At 42.0% G+C, this 15763-nt stretch overlaps 1 long non-coding RNA gene across 1 annotated transcript in view; it reads right to left on the reverse strand.

Annotated features, from left to right (window-relative positions):
* Positions 1-14457: 14457 nt before the first annotated feature.
* The window catches only part of LOC140712407 (uncharacterized), a 38913-nt gene continuing 37607 nt past the window's right edge, over positions 14458-15763 (reverse strand). Inside the window, exon 3 of the long non-coding RNA XR_012093990.1 lies at positions 14458-15043. This is a non-coding gene — a long non-coding RNA (uncharacterized lncRNA). The remainder of the gene's footprint in view (positions 15044-15763) is intronic.

The following is a 15763-nucleotide window of genomic DNA, read 5'->3' on the forward strand; positions in this document are numbered from 1 at the left end:
AACAGCAACAAGCTTTTCATGAGTTAAAAGAAAAACTCATGTCGGCCCCAGTCCTGGGGCTACCTGACCTGACAAAACCCTTTACACCCTATGTGTCAGAAAAAGAAAAAATGGCAGTTGTAGTTTTAACCCAGACTGTGGGGCCCTGGCCAAGGCCAGGGACCTATCTCTGAAAACAACTAGACAGGGTTTCCAAAGGCTGACCCCCATGTCTAAGGGTCCTAGCAGCAATGGCCCTGTTAACATAAGAAGCAGATAAGCTAACTCTTGGGCAAAACCTAAAGTGCCCCCATGCTGTGGTGACGTTAATAAATACCAAAGGACATCATTAGCTAACAAATGCTAGACTAACTAGATACCAAAGCTTGCTCTGTGAAAATCCCCACATAACCATTGAAGTTTACAACATCCTAAACCCCGCCACCTTGCTCCCGGTATCAGAGAGCCCAGTTGAACATAACTATGTAGAGGTTTTGGACTCAGTTTATTCTACTGGGCCCAACCTCCAAGACCATCCTTAGACTGGGACTTACATCCCAGTCTAGACCTTAGACTACATCAGTAGACTGGGAGCTGTATGTGGATGGGAGCAGCTTCGCCAACCCCTGCAAAGTGACTCTGAAGAAGACGACAAGCCCTATTCCAGTCACACCCGGAAGTAGACTGGTCCACATATGGCCAAAACATGAGGAAACTCATCATGGGACTCATTTTCCTTAAAATTTGGACTTGTGCAGTAAAGACTTCAATTGACCTTCCTCAGACTGAGGACTGTTCCCAGTGTATACATCAAGTCACTGAGGTGGGACAAAAGGTTGCTACGGTCCTATTATTTTACAGTTATTATAAGTATACTGGAACTCTAAAAAGAACTTGTTTGTATAATGTTATTCTACACAAGGTATGTAGCCCAGGAAATGACCAAACTGATGTGTGTTGTGACCCATCTGAGCCTCCCATGACCACAGTTTTTAAAATAAGATTAAGGACTGAGGACTGATGGGGGCTCATAAATGATATGAGTAAAGTGTTAGCCAAAACAGAAAAAAAAAATAGGTGACCAAACAAGTCACCTTAAAATTTGATGCCTGTACTGTCAATAATAATAAGTTAAAAATAGGATGTGGTTCTCTTAATTAGAAAAGAGGCTATATGGCAGAAAATAAGTACATTTATCATGAAATAGGACCTGTGTGAAAATAAATGTAGACACTGGTCTTGTGTCATTTAGGCTACTTGAATAAAAAATGAAAAAAATCCTGTCCACCTTCAGCAAGGAAAAAGTGGCCCTTCCTGTACCAGGAACCCCTTAGAACAAATAATAACCAACCCCCTTAATCCACGCTACAAAAAAGGGGAACGTGTAACCCTAGAAATTGATGGAGTTGGACTGGATCTTCAAGTAAATATCGTGGTTTGAGAAAAAGTTTATAAACGCTCTCCTGAGCCAGTATTTCAAACCTTCTATGACAAGCTAAATGTGCCAGTAACAGAAATTCTAGGAAAAACAAGACATTTGTTTTTGCAATTAGCCGAGCATATAGTCCAGTCTCTCAGTGTCACTTCGTGTTATGTATGTAGAGGAACTGTAATAGGAGATCAATGGCCATAGAAAGCCTGAGAATTAGTACCTACAGACCCAGTTCCTGAGGAATTCCTGGCCCAAAAGAATCACCCTGATCACTTCTAGGTCCTAAAAGCCTCAATCATTAGACAACACTGTATAGCAAGAGTGGGGAAGGACTTCACCCTTCCTGTAGGAAGACTCAGCTGCCTTGGGCAAAAGCTGTTTAATAGTACTACAAAACAGTTACATGGTGGAATTCAAACCACACAGAGAAAAATCCACTCAGTAAATTTCCAAAGTTGCAGACCCTTTAGGCCCACCCACAATCCCACCAGGACTGGACAGCCCCCACTGCGCTATACTGGATATGTGGACATAGAGCCTACGCTAAGCTGCCTGACCAGTGGACAGGTAGTTGTGTTATTGGCACTATTAAACTATCTTTCTTCCTACTGCCCATAAAAAGAGGCAAACTCCTGGGTTTCCCTGTCTATGCTTCCCATGAAAAGCAAAGCATAGCCATAGATAATTAAAAAGATGATAAAAGGCCTCCTGAAAAAATTACATACAATACTATGGGACTGCCACTTGGGCACAAGACAGCTCGTGGGGATACCGGACCGCCATTTACATGCTCAACCGAATCATGCGGTTGCAAGCTGTCTTGGAGATCATCACTAATAAAACTGGTAAAACTTTGACTGTTCTGGCCTGGCGAGAAACTCAGATGAGAAATGCTATCTATCAGAATAGATTGACTCTCAACTACTTGCTAGCAGCTGATCCGCCTACCTTGGCCTCCCAAAGTGCTGAGATTACAGGCGTGAGCCACTGCACCTGGCCCACAAATCTTTCTAAACTAAAACTGACTGCATCTTCCATCTGCATAAAAATAGCAAGAACTTTCATAATTCTTACTCTGTATACTTCTCAATGTTTCACACATGTTAACTCACTTAATCCCTGCAACAACTTTATGTGAGGATTACTATTATAATCTCCATTTTACAGAAGAGAACTGAGGCATAGAGAGGTTAAATAACTTGCTTGGAGTTAAACTGCTAGTAAGTGATGAAGCAGGATATTAACAATTTGATATATCCCTGCTTACTCTGATAGTCTTGTCTTTGGCCACTTGTGCCTTATTCGCTATCCTCCTGCTTTGTATTAGGTATTAGATGGAGAATCGAAACCAAGATCTAGAGGTGGTCCTCAGGATTCTATGGTCATTTAGGGAAAAGAAGCAAAAAGAAAAATCCCTGGAGTAGAAGAGTATGAGTAGTCCAGGAAGGACAAGAACAGGGCACTTGGGAAGATGTAATGCTGGAGTGTGGGGAAAACTTTCCTAGAGGGGGTGATGTTAAAACTGGAACTCATGGATGGAAAGGAATTCACAGGGGAGAACTGGGGAAAGGAAAGGGTTTTAGACAGAAGGAACAGTGCTTGCAGGCTCAGAGCCAAGACTGCTTGTGGTAGGATTGGGGAAATTGCTGAGTGTGTTTATCCATTTCCTTTTCTCTCCTACTTGACGGAGCTCCTAGGATGTCACATCTGCTGTAGTGGGCTCAAGGAGGTCTCAGTGGAATTAGACTGGAACCCAAACACTGGAATCTCTCAGCTTCTGCCTTGCCATCTGGTGAATGTTCAGGCAGTGTGAAGAGGCTGCTAAAGTCCTTTGGATTTCCGGAGATTCCAGGACCTGCATAAATAAAAGAAGGCAATTTGGGAGGCTGAGGCGGGAGGATCGCTTGAGCCCAGGAGTTCGAGACCCAGCCCGGGCAACGTAGTGAAACCTCATCTCTACAAATAATAAAAAAATTAGCCAGGCATGGTGGTGTGCCTCTGCAGTCCCAGCCACTCAGGAGGCTGAGATGGGAGGATTGCTTGAGCCTGGGTGGTGGAGGCTGCAGTGAGCCATGACCATGCCACTGCACTCCAGCCTGGGGACAGAGCAAGACCCTGCCTCAAAAAAAAAAAAAAAAAAAAAAAAAAAAGGCGTTGAGGGGAAGGCAAGCAGGAGTGCATCAGTCTGAGAGTCCTGGGAACCTGGAGATAATACTGAAGGCCTTGATTTTCACCTATTTGTGAAACAAGAGGGTGATGGGGGAGAATGTAGCTGAGGCAAACCCAGACACTGCATACAGGAAGTGGAAATCCTCTCACCACCAGTCCTGGGACTGAATATGAAGTCTGAAAGGGATTTCTAAATGCAGGATCCCTGTAAAGACTCAAGAGACTGAATATACAAACAGACAGTGACCACACTATAAATAAAAGTAGAACTCAAACTGAGAACCTGCTCCGAACCTGCTGCAAGCAGCCCGTGAAGCCAACCTACTGGCAACCGTAACCAATCCTGGAAGTCAACTAATGTAGGAAGCCAAATAATAACCCCTGTAGTAATTGGCCCGAAACAGCCATGACTTGATTAATAACTGACAGCTTTCCTAATTTTTGCATTGACTTCCATTTTAGGATCAACAAGATAAAGCAAATATGCAACCCTAAGCCACTATGTAGGATGCTGCTTAGCTGCCCACAGCTTCCCCACGCCAATAGCCTGAAGTCTTTTTATTACCCACCACTATAAAGCATTCCCATTCCTTACCTGCCTTTGTGTCTCTGCCAGATGCAAATGATGGTGGCTGATTCCCTTGCTAGAGCAGATTCTGAATAAATAGCCTCTGTTTGTTCTTATTTGGGTGGTCTTTATTTCCACAGGCTGGAAAACGTTCCCTGAAGCTCTGGATATTCCATTTACTTTCTTTCATTCTTGGATCCATTTCCTTTTCTTAGAACATTGGAGAATGTTTTTTCACCATCCACAAACATTTAGCAAGGCTGGGCATGTTTGTGCTGCAAAGAACACTTTTTACAAGATCAGAGATAGCACCTATATTCCCAGCGCTGCCACAGGTGCTGTGACAGCCAGCAAGTCCTTTAGCCTTCTTGTATCTCCATCCTCTTGTAAAATGGGACTAAAGAAATTATTTTCTGGCTGGGCATAGTGGCTTATGCCTGCAGTCCCAGCACTTTGGGAGGCTGAGGCAGGTGGATCACTTGAGGTCAGGAGTTCAAGACCAGCCTGGCCAACATGGTGAAACCCTGTCTCTACTAAAAACACAAAAATTAGCTGAGTATGGTAGCACACACCTGTAGCCCAGCTACTCGGGAGGCTGAGGCAGGAGAATTGCTTGAACCCAAGAGGCAGAGGTTGCAGTGAGCCGAGATTGTGCCACTGCACTGCAGCCTGGGTGACAGAGTGAGACTCCATCTCAAGGAAAAAAAAAAAAAATTCTGTTTACCTACTGGAACCAGACCCCATGGTCCTCCAGGTTCACATCTAGTGTAGTGCACCTCTTAGCACTTTCTCACCGATCCCAGTCAAATAAAAGCATTCAGACCTAGAAACACAGAGATTTTATTTGAAAAGACTATTGCAGTAGGAGGAGGGGACTATTTTAAGAGGACAACACACAGACCACAAGATCTGCAAGAGTCTCAAGAGAGACCTTGGATATGTGCTCATGAAGGGCAGCTGCTCCATATTCCAGTGCTGGCTCAGGTTGAAGGTCAAAGTTCAGGAGCTTGTAGGGAGGGAAGAAGCCTAGCTAGAGTTTGGTCAAGTCTTATTAGCGGGTATTTTATCCACCTTGGTGAGTGGGGATAAACAATTTGGGTAATCATTTATGAGACAAAATTTGGAGGGTTTTTGTCTGGCCTTGTCCTAAGTAAACAGGGGGGCATTCACGAGTCTTATCTAAGTCGCATGGAGAAGAGTAGTTCTTTGCAATAAGCTATTTGGAAGGATGAAGGGGAGAAGGATTTCCTAAGTGCCATCTTCTAGGAGCACAGGGCTCAGGCAGAGTTCATCATTGTCATCCATTTATGAATGAATGCATAAACAAATGTGGTAGATGTGTTCAATGAAATATTATTCAGCCTTAAAAAGGAAAGGAATTCGTACACATGCTACACCACGGATGAATCTTGAGGACATTATGCTAAGTAAAATATACCAGTCACAAAATGTCAAATATATGATTCCACTTATATGAGGTAGCTGAAGTAGCCGCATTCATAGAAACAGATGTAGAATGGTGGTTGTTCAGCCTGGCGGGGAGAGTGGGGAGTTGTTTAATGAATACTTCAGTTTTGCAAAATGAAAAGCTTTGTGGAGACTTTGCACAACAATGTACACAAAAATGTGAATGTATTTAACACTACTAAACTGTACACTTAAAAATGGTTTAGATAGGCCAAGTGTGGTGGCTCACACCTCTAATCCCAGCACTTTGAAAGACTGAGTTGGATGGATCACTTGAGGTCAGGCGTTCGAGAACAGCCTGGCCAACATGGTGAAATCCCATCTCTACTGAAAACACACACACACACACACACACACACACACACACACACAAATTAGCATGTGTGGTGGCACTTTCTTATAATCTCAGCTACTCAGGAGGCTGAGGCAGAGTATTGCTTGAACCCGGGAGGCGGAGATTGCGGTGAGCCAAGATCATGCCACTGCACTCCAGCCTGGGTACAGAATGAGTCTCCATCTGGAAAAAAAAAAAAAAAAAAAAAAGGGTTTTGATAGTAAATTTAATGTTATGTGTCTTTTACTACACTAAAAAATTTTTTAAAAACTCAACATTATCATTATCCCCTTTGATTCAAGATTAATAAATATTATTTATCAATGGACAACTCAAAAGTGATGGTGAATCTCCTGAGTGGGGGAGAAACAGGGTCTAAGAAATAATCCCCTGAAGACTCTTGTTTGTGTTATTCCTGCAAAAGCAGCTGAAGCATCTGTTGAGAGGTGGTAGCAAAGGTGAGCTGTTTTAACATCATCTTTCTGATCATCTTCTAGGAGGGATGACTGAAATGAAAAAGAGAAATATTAATATAAAAGGTTATAATAAAGTCAGGAGCCAGGAGTCAGATCCTGAGGGTATCTGGTCCAGTAAATTCCAAGAGGTCGGTGGATGAAAAACTTTTGGTCATACAGCACTGCTCATGAGTTTGCCAAAGCTAAGACGTCAATGTTCTTGGCTATGTTGTCCACTGTCTTGATTCCCTCTCATATAAAGGCATTTGTGACCGGAACCTTTTATCACATTTCCTTTGAGGCTCAAAGAGTGCCTTTTCCAGGCAGAAACTGGCCCCTGCATGGGCTGCCTCAGTGATAAGTATTTCAAGGTACATATCAAGTCATCTGGGCTTTAAGGCACAGCGCTTCCTCAGGTGCTGAGGGAAGTGGCAGCTACAAGGCAACCTAGAGTTCCAGTAAAGATCTGGGTTTACAAATTTTAATCTGGATTGTCAGAATTCAGTTCTTCGTGATGCCAAGACAGAAGGGAGAGAAAAATTGGAAATATTAATTTGAAGGCTGTAGGCAGATATTAGAGAGAAAAACAAGAGTTTAAATTTGGTAAGGTTTGACAATGTGTGCAAAACGATAGATGGTTCCTCCCAGGTGATTGAGAAAAAAGCTCAATGGGTATTCAGTAATTGATACGGAGACTCCTGTGGAAGCAGAGTTTAAAAATTGCGGCCGGGCGCGGTGGCTCAAGCCTGTAATCCCAGCACTTTGGGAGGCCAAGACGGGCGGATCACAAGGTCAGGAGATCGATACCATCCTGGCTAACACGGTGAAACCCCGTCTCTACTAAAACATACAAAAACCTAGCCGGGCAAGGTGGCGGGCGTCTGTAGTCCCAGCTACTCGGGAGGCTGAGGCAGGAGAATGGCGTGAACCCAGGAGGCGGAGCTTGCAGTAAGCTGAGATCCAGCCACTGCACTGCAGTCTGGGCGACAAAGTGAGACTTGTCTCAACAAAAAAAAAAAAAAAAAAAAAATTGCCTAATAACTGGTCTCCTCAAACCTGTGAACTGCTTGCACTCAGCTAAGCCTTAAAGTACTTACAGAATCAAAAGACTATCTCAATCTTGACTCAAAAGGTTACCTACACCCTCTCTGAAACGAATTACCATAAGAACTATTGTTTATAGGAATGCATCTTGATGGGGCGGCTGGGTTGTTATGAAATACTCAGGAGCCCAGTCCAGCTCTAGGACTCACCCCTGAGCACAAAGGCAATATTGGGCATGCTGGTAAAGGACCACTAGAATCCAGGAGCCCAGACTCCTTTCTTTGTGGTCAAGAAAGGCGGGAAAACAGGTGCAGGACAGTTACATCCGTGAGCGTAACTAATCCGATAAGCAGAGGTCCACGGGTGGTTACGCACCCTGGAAAGGAATAAGCATTAGGACCATAGAGGATGCTCTATGACGAATGCTCATCGGAAAATGACTAGGGGGTGCTGGCATCCCTATGTTCTTTTTTCAGATGGGAAACGTTCCCCCCAAGGCAAAAACGCCCCTAAGATGTATTCTGGAGAATTAGGACCAATTTAACACTCAGATGCTAAGAAGGAAATGGCTTATATTCTTATGCAGTACTGCCTGGCCACGTTACCCTCTTCAAGGGGGAGAAACCTGGCCTCCTGAGGGAAGTATAAATTACAACACCATCTTACAGCTAGACCTTTTTTGTAGAAAAGAAGGCAAATGGACTGAAGTGCCATATGTACAAACTTTCTTTTCATTAAGAGACAACTCACAATTATGTAAAAAGTATGATTTATGCCCTACAGGAAGCCCTCAGAGTCTACCTCCCTTCCCCAGTGCCCCCCGACTCCTTCCTCAACTAATAAGGACCCCCCTTCAACCCATTCGGTCCAAAAGGAGATAGACAAAGGGGTAAACAATGAACCAAAGAGTGCCAATATCCCCCAATTATGCCCCCTCCAAGCCATAAGAGGAGGAGAATTCGGCCCAGCCAGAGTGCATGTACCGTTTTCTCTCTCAGACTTAAAACAAACCTAGGTAAATTCTCAGATAACCCTGATGGACTCCTTTCCTTCCTAGGCATGGTTAGGTACTTCCGCCTTTGGATACCGAGTTTTCCATCCTGACTAAACCATTATGTAAACTCACAAAAGCAAACCTAGCTGACCCCATAGATCCTAAATCCTTTCCCCACTCCTCTTTCCGTTCCTTAAAAACAGCCCTAGAAAGTGCCCCCACACTAGCTCTCCCGAACTCATCTCAACCCTTTTCATTACACACAGCCAAAGTGCAGGGCTGTGCGGTCAGAGTTCTTACACAAGAGCTAGGACTGTGCCCTGTAGCTTTTCTGTCCAAACAACTTGACCTTACTGTTTTAGCCTAGCCTAACGTCTGCGTGTGGTGGCTGCTGCTGCCCTAATACTTTTAGAGGCCCTCAAAATCACAAACTATGCTCAACTCACTCTCTAAAGTTCTCATAACTTCCAAAATCTATTTTCTTCCTCACACCTGACACATACACTTTCTGCTGCCCGGCTCCTTTGGCTATACTCACTCTTTTTGAGTTTCCCAAAATTACCATTGTTCCTGGCCCAGACTTCAATCCAGCCTCCCACATTATTCCTGATACCACACCTGACCCCCGTGACTGTATCTCTCTGATCCACCTGACATTCACTCCATTTCCCCATAGTTCCTTCTTTCCTGTTCCTCACCCTTTTCACACTTGGTTTATTGATGGCAGTTCCACCAGGCCTAATCGCCACACACCAGCAAAGGCAGGCTATGCTATAGTATCTTCCACATCTATCATTCAGGCTACTGCTCTGCCCCCCTCCACTACCCCTCAGCAAGCCAAGCTGATTGCCTTAATTCAGGCCCTCACTCTTATAAAAGGACTACGCATCAGTATTTATACTACTCTTATAAAAGGACTACACACCAATATTTATACTGACTCTAAATATGCCTTCCATGTCCTGCACCACCATGCTGTTTTATGGGCTGAAAGGTTTCCTCATTAGGCAAGGGTCCTCCATCATTAATGCCTCTTTAATAAAAACTCTTCTCCAGGCTGCTTTACTTCCAAAGGAAGCTGGAGTCATACACTGCAAGGGCCATCAAAAGGCATCAGATCCCATCGCTCCCATCGCTCAGGGCAATGCTTATGCTGATAAGGTAGCTAAAAAAGCAGCTAGCTTCCAACTTCTATCCCTCATGGCAGTTTTTCTCCTTCTCATCTGGCCACTCCCACCTACTCCCCCCTGAAACTTCCACCTATCTCTTCCCACACAAGGCAAATGGTTCTTGGACCAAGGCAAATATCTCCTTCCATTCTATTCTATTGTCATTTCATAACCTCTTCCATGTAGGTTACAAGCCGCTAGCCTGCCTCTTAGAACCTCTCATTTCCTTTCCATCCTGGAAGTCTGTCCTCAAGGAAATCACTTCTCAGTGTTCCATCTGCTATTCTACTACTCCTCAGGGATTATTCAGGCCCCCTCCCTTCCCTACACATCAAGCTCAGGGATTTGCCCCGCCCAGGACTGGCAAATTGACTTTACTTACATGCCTCCAGTCAGGAAACAAGTCTAGGTAGACACTTTCACTGGATGGGTAGAGGCCTTTCCCACAGGGTCTGAAAAGGCCACTGCGGTCATTTCTTCCCTTTTGTCAGAAATAATTGCTCAGTTTGGCCTTCCCACCTCTGTACAGTCCAATAATGGACCAGCCTTTATTAGTCAAAACACCCAAGCAGTTTCTCAGGCTCTTGGTATTCAGTGGCACCTGACCTTACTGTTTTAGCCTAGCCCTCATTTCTGCATGTGGTGGCTGCTGCTGCCCTAATACTTTTAGAGGCCCTCAACTGCCACCGTTAAGTCTCTCTTTAAGTGGATAGAAGATCTTCAGTGACAAAGTACACTTCAATACTTTCACCCTGATGAAGTCCTATTCTTTACTTTTATACTTACTCTTATTCTTGTTACAGTTCTTATGCCACCCTCTACCTCTCCTCAGCTATCTCCACCACACTATCAATCTCACTCACTCTCTCCTAGCATTTCTAATCCTTCTTTAACAAACAATTGCTGGCTTTGCATTTGTCTTTCCTCCAAATTCAATGAGGCCCTGACTCCTGCTGGAAAAAAAAAGGGGCGTGGGTGGACTCTGTATGTTTTTAAATGAAGAATGTTGTTTTTACCTAGATCAATCTGGCCTGGTATATGACAACATAAAAAAACTCAAGGTTAGAGTCCAAAAACTCACCAACCAAGCAAATAATGATGCTGAACCCCCTTTGACACTCTGTAATTGGATGTTCTGGGTACTCCCAATTCTTAGTCCTTTAATAACTATTTGTCTCCTTCTTTTATTCGGACCTTGTGTCTTTCGTGTAGTTTCTCAGTTCATACAAAACCGCATTCAGGCCATCACCAATCATTCTATATGGCAAATGCTCCTTCTCACAACCCCACAATATCACCCCTTACCCCAAAATCCTTCTTCAGTTGAATCTCTCCCACTCTAGGTTCCCACGCCGCCCCTAATCCCGCTTGAAGCAGCCCTGAGAAACATTGCCCATTATCTCTCCGTACAACCCCCCAAAATTTTCACCTTCCTAACACTACCCCTATTTTGTTTTATTTTTCTTAATAATATAAAATAACATTTTTCTTAATAATAATATTATTTTTCTTAATAATATATATTTCTTAATAATATAATGTCAGGCCTCTAAACCCAAGCTAAGCCATCATATCCCCAGTAACCTGCACGTATACATCCAGTTGGCCTAAAGCAACTGAAGATCCACAGAAGTGAAAATAGTTTAACTGATGACATTCCACCATTGTGATTTGTTTCTACCCCACCCTAACCGATCAATGTTCTTTATAATCTCCCCCACCCTTAAGAAGTTTGTTTGTAATTCTCCCCACCCTTGAGAATGTACTTTGTGTACCCCCTGCCCCCAAAACATGGCTCTTAACTCCACTGCCTATCCCAAAACCTATAAGAACTCACGATAATCCCATCACCTTTGCTGACTGCTTTTTCGGATTCAGCCCACCTGCACCCAGGTGAAATAAACAGCCATGTTGCTCCCACAAAGCCTGTTTGGTGATCTCTTCACATGGACGCGTGAAACAAAATAAATAATCTCAAAGAAGGATTATTCTTGGTCAGAAAATAAAGTTGATGTCATTAAATTCAACTTAATTATTTTAACATATGCGGCAAGAATGGTGATTTAACATATTGGTTCTTTAAAGTTTGCTTTGTGGAAGATTTCATAAGGACGTTCCAAATGCACCTTTAAAAACCTCTTGAGGCTTGATTCTTCTGAGAGAGAATTTAAAAAATAAACACAAACCTCTTGAAGTTAAGAAGCCAAGGCAAGAATTCACCATCAGATTTCATCTACATTAATCATAGATTTGAGTAAATTCCTCTCTTCTCAAGGTCACGCAAATAGTCTAAGTTTCCCTGGCCCTCTAGAAGGAGAACTTCCTTATTCTTTGGTAAGGCTGAGAACCCCATAAGCCAACCCTGTAAAGTCAGCCTCAGTTCCTTAAGACTTACTGGCCATATATTGATTCATTCTCAGATAAGACATTCTGAACAAAGCCTTATTCAGAATAAGCTTTGTTGTATAACCAATGTTTCCAATTACATCCTCTTAATAAGGAGAACAGATTGTTATTGAACCTATGCAAATAACTATATTACCTTGGAAATAAGAGTATTCAATAAAAGTTTCCGTATTCGGGAGGAAACAGGTAGAAAAAGACAAATGTTTTGTTTTTATTAATCTACATATTTTTTAGATAATAGCTTAAAAGAAAAGAGAAAGTAGCCCTCATATCCAGATAATAGAATATTAAAATATTAGCAGCATTCCAAACAAAACTCAAATCATTCCTCATCATTTTGCTCAGGCTTATTCTTGTTCTGTTCCATCTTGGGTTAGTAGCCTCGTGAACCCGTTAGCTTCTTAATGAGAATGCAGGAAATCCTGGATGGTCCAATGGCATGGGCCCCAGGCTATTTAAGGAATACCATCATAAGCCTGTGCTTGTGAGTACTCAGCATAGTCCTTTGCCGTGGGGCTCTGAGACCGTCGTTTTTAATGTCAAAGCACTCTGGTTTGTAGCTGATTTGCGAGTGCTTTCCAGGAAGAATCAAAGCAAAACAACAACGAAAAACTGTCTCTAGATGCCAAGAGACCAAAAATGACCGTGGTTAACTTATTAACGATAATTTTTCAAAAGTGAAAGATCTGATGAGTTCATTACAAAAATAATGCACTTGACAAGGAAATTTGGTTGTTTCTGTGGCATTTAAAATCAGTGAATTTAAAATCAAAGTGACAGTAGAAAAGTCTTAAAGAAAACATAGGAGATAATAGGATTGTAAAGAACCTTAATTCTTTCAAGAGTGAGAAGACTTTGTTCCTGTAAGTTATCAAGGACATGAAAAACTGAATGTAAAGCACAGAAAATTATTCTGATAAAATAGAATCGTAGCCTTTTAGGCAGATTTCTCAGAAGGTAAAGAAAAATCTTAACCTCTTAAGTACATAAATGATTCAAGAAAATTTTGTCATTTAACAGAGAGAAAAGCAGTTTTAATTTTGTATCAACATAATATTTGATATCAAGGCTCTTTTAAGATAGTCTTATAAATAAAGCCACTAAACCTTAGCCAGTTTTGACTATGGCAAATAAAATTCCCTTTCTGTGCACCTTCTACAGGTTTCTACATCCATTTAGGTTTTGTGCTACCTGTTCTTCTTCCTCATTCTGGAACAGCCAGTCATTTTACTTTAGGACAAAACTATGCTCCTTTACCTTAACAAAAATACATCCTGAGTACCTTGCATAGAAAGTTCTCTTCTCTACAATTATTTTTCCTAGAGAATCTCCTCACAATATTAAGCATAACTTTTTAACTTCTGTTTCAAAGAGATAGCTATGAGGTAGATACCTGTGAGCTGTCAGACACTACAATTGTGTAGCAAAGCTTATGAATATACGCTTTACAATGTTTGATAGCTTAGATGTCCTTATAGTACAATTTCTCAATATGGCAAAATACATACAGCCTTAAAATTATGCTTAGTGATTAATACTTTAATACTTTTTCTTATTAGAAATGATCTAGGTATTTAATGACTATCCATTAATTATCCTAAACTCGCATAAGTTTTAAGTTACTAAAAGATCTTAGAGACTGTCTTCAAGCTGACATACCACAAAACATAATTATTGTTGAAATGAAGTTGTCAGAATAATAATTTAATTTAGCTAAACACACATCTCCTGTTTTCATCATCTTAAACATCTAGGAAACATAATGCTAGTTTATTCAATCAGTAGAGCTGTCTAGGTTCAGGAAGAATAAGACCAGATAGAAGACAAATGTATGCTTGCATTATGCTGAACTTGAATAACTCAGAAGACAGCTCTTTCCATCAAAAAATAAATATTAAAGTAGTCTTTTTTTAAAAAAAGAGTTACCTAAATTTTTTGAATTTGAATTCCTAAAACATTTGCATTAAAGTATTAGAAGCTCAATTCTACCACCAACAGGGTGGCTTAAAACAACAGAAATTTATTGTGTCAGTTCTGGAGACTAGAAGACCAAGATTAAGGTGTCAGCAGGACCATGGCCCCTCTGAAGGCTCTGCGGAAGGGTCTTTCTTTGCCTCTTCCTTGCTTCTCTGGTGGTTGCCCACAGTCCTTGGTATTCCTTGGCTTGTGGACATATCACTCCAATATCTATTTCCTTTGTCATATGATGTCTCCCTATATGTCTGATTATGTCCCCATTTCCCGCTTGTCACAAGGACTCAGGTCATTGGATTAGGGCCCACCCTAATCCAGCATGATCTCATCTTGATTATATCAGCAAGGCCCTGTTTCCAAATAGGGTCACATTCACAGGTACAGAGGACTGGGGCTTGAAAATGTCTCTAGGGGATGCAATGCAACCCACAACACCTAATAAGTGGTGGGCCTGGTGTTCTGAACACTCATCAGTCAGCTGCACAGTCCATGCCCCAGGGACTGGTAAAGATGACCCATTGAAAGTATGGTAAGAAAATCTTAGAATGTCTATTTATTTTTATATTTCTTCTTTTAAAAATTGTATTTGTATTTTATGATGTAAATGATATATTTACAATAGTATATGCATATGTTCTATAAACAAAAATATATATATTCAGTGGATACTCAAATTGTTTTAATTGACCAGAGAATGGAAAAAAAAAAGAAAGGCTCTATGCCTATTCCACTCCTTCTCTCCCATCTATTAAACTGAGCGTCACTAGCATATCAGTTTCTCTTTTTCACAGTTGCCTCAGCAGACTAACATTCCACTATGTGAGGTCTGTAGGGAGGTGTCCACCCGACCCACCACAGCATTTAGCTGAAAAAGGTTTAGTTTGACAAAAGACCAGTTACTAGAGCTGAGCCAGGGTGACAAGTAGCTGGAACCTGAAGAATGAAGCAGTTGGCTGGGTGTAGTGGCTCACGGCTGTAATTCCATCACATTGGGAGAAACAGGCAGAAGGGTCACTTGAGTCCAGGATTCAAGACCAGGCAAGACCTCATCTCTACAGAAAATGGAAAAAAAAAAAAAATGTAGCTGGGTGCAGTGGCACATGCCTATAGTCCCAGCTACTCAAGAGGCCAAGGTGGGAGGATTGCTTAAACTCAGAAGTTCAAAGCTGCAGTGGGCTATGATCATGATACTGCACTTCAGTCTGGGTGACAGAGTGAGTCCCTGTCTCTGCAAAAAAAAAAAGAAGAAGAAGAAGAGGCAATTTAACAATCTTTATGTATTTCAATAACTTTTCTCTAATTGTCAGCTTTCTTTTTTAATTTTTGAGACACAGTCTTGCTCTGTTACCTAGGCTGGAGTGCCATGGCATGATCTTTGCTCACTGCAACCTCTATCTCCAGGGTTCAAGTGATCCTTCTACCTCAGCCTCCTGAGTAGCTGGGACTACAGACATGTGCCACCACACCTGGCTACTTTTCTTTTTTTCTTTTTTTTTTTTTTTTTTGGTAGATATTGGGTTTCACCATGCTGCCCAGGCTGGTCTCAAACTTCGGAGCTCAAGCCATCTGCCTGCTTTGGCCTCCCAAAGTGCTGATATTACAGGCATGAGCCACCACTCCCAGCCATGTAATTGTCAGTTTCTTTTAATACTTCGGACAGAGCCAGGGTTTGATGTAATTAGGTCTAAAGACATACTGTTAATATTATAAACAATTTGATGTCATTTATGGGGGAGAAGGGGAGGCATAGAATTTGGAATGTTTTGAAATAC

Source organism: Chlorocebus sabaeus, chromosome 9 (genome assembly GCF_047675955.1).
Source record: "Chlorocebus sabaeus isolate Y175 chromosome 9, mChlSab1.0.hap1, whole genome shotgun sequence".
Taxonomy (NCBI): Eukaryota; Metazoa; Chordata; class Mammalia; order Primates; family Cercopithecidae; genus Chlorocebus; species Chlorocebus sabaeus.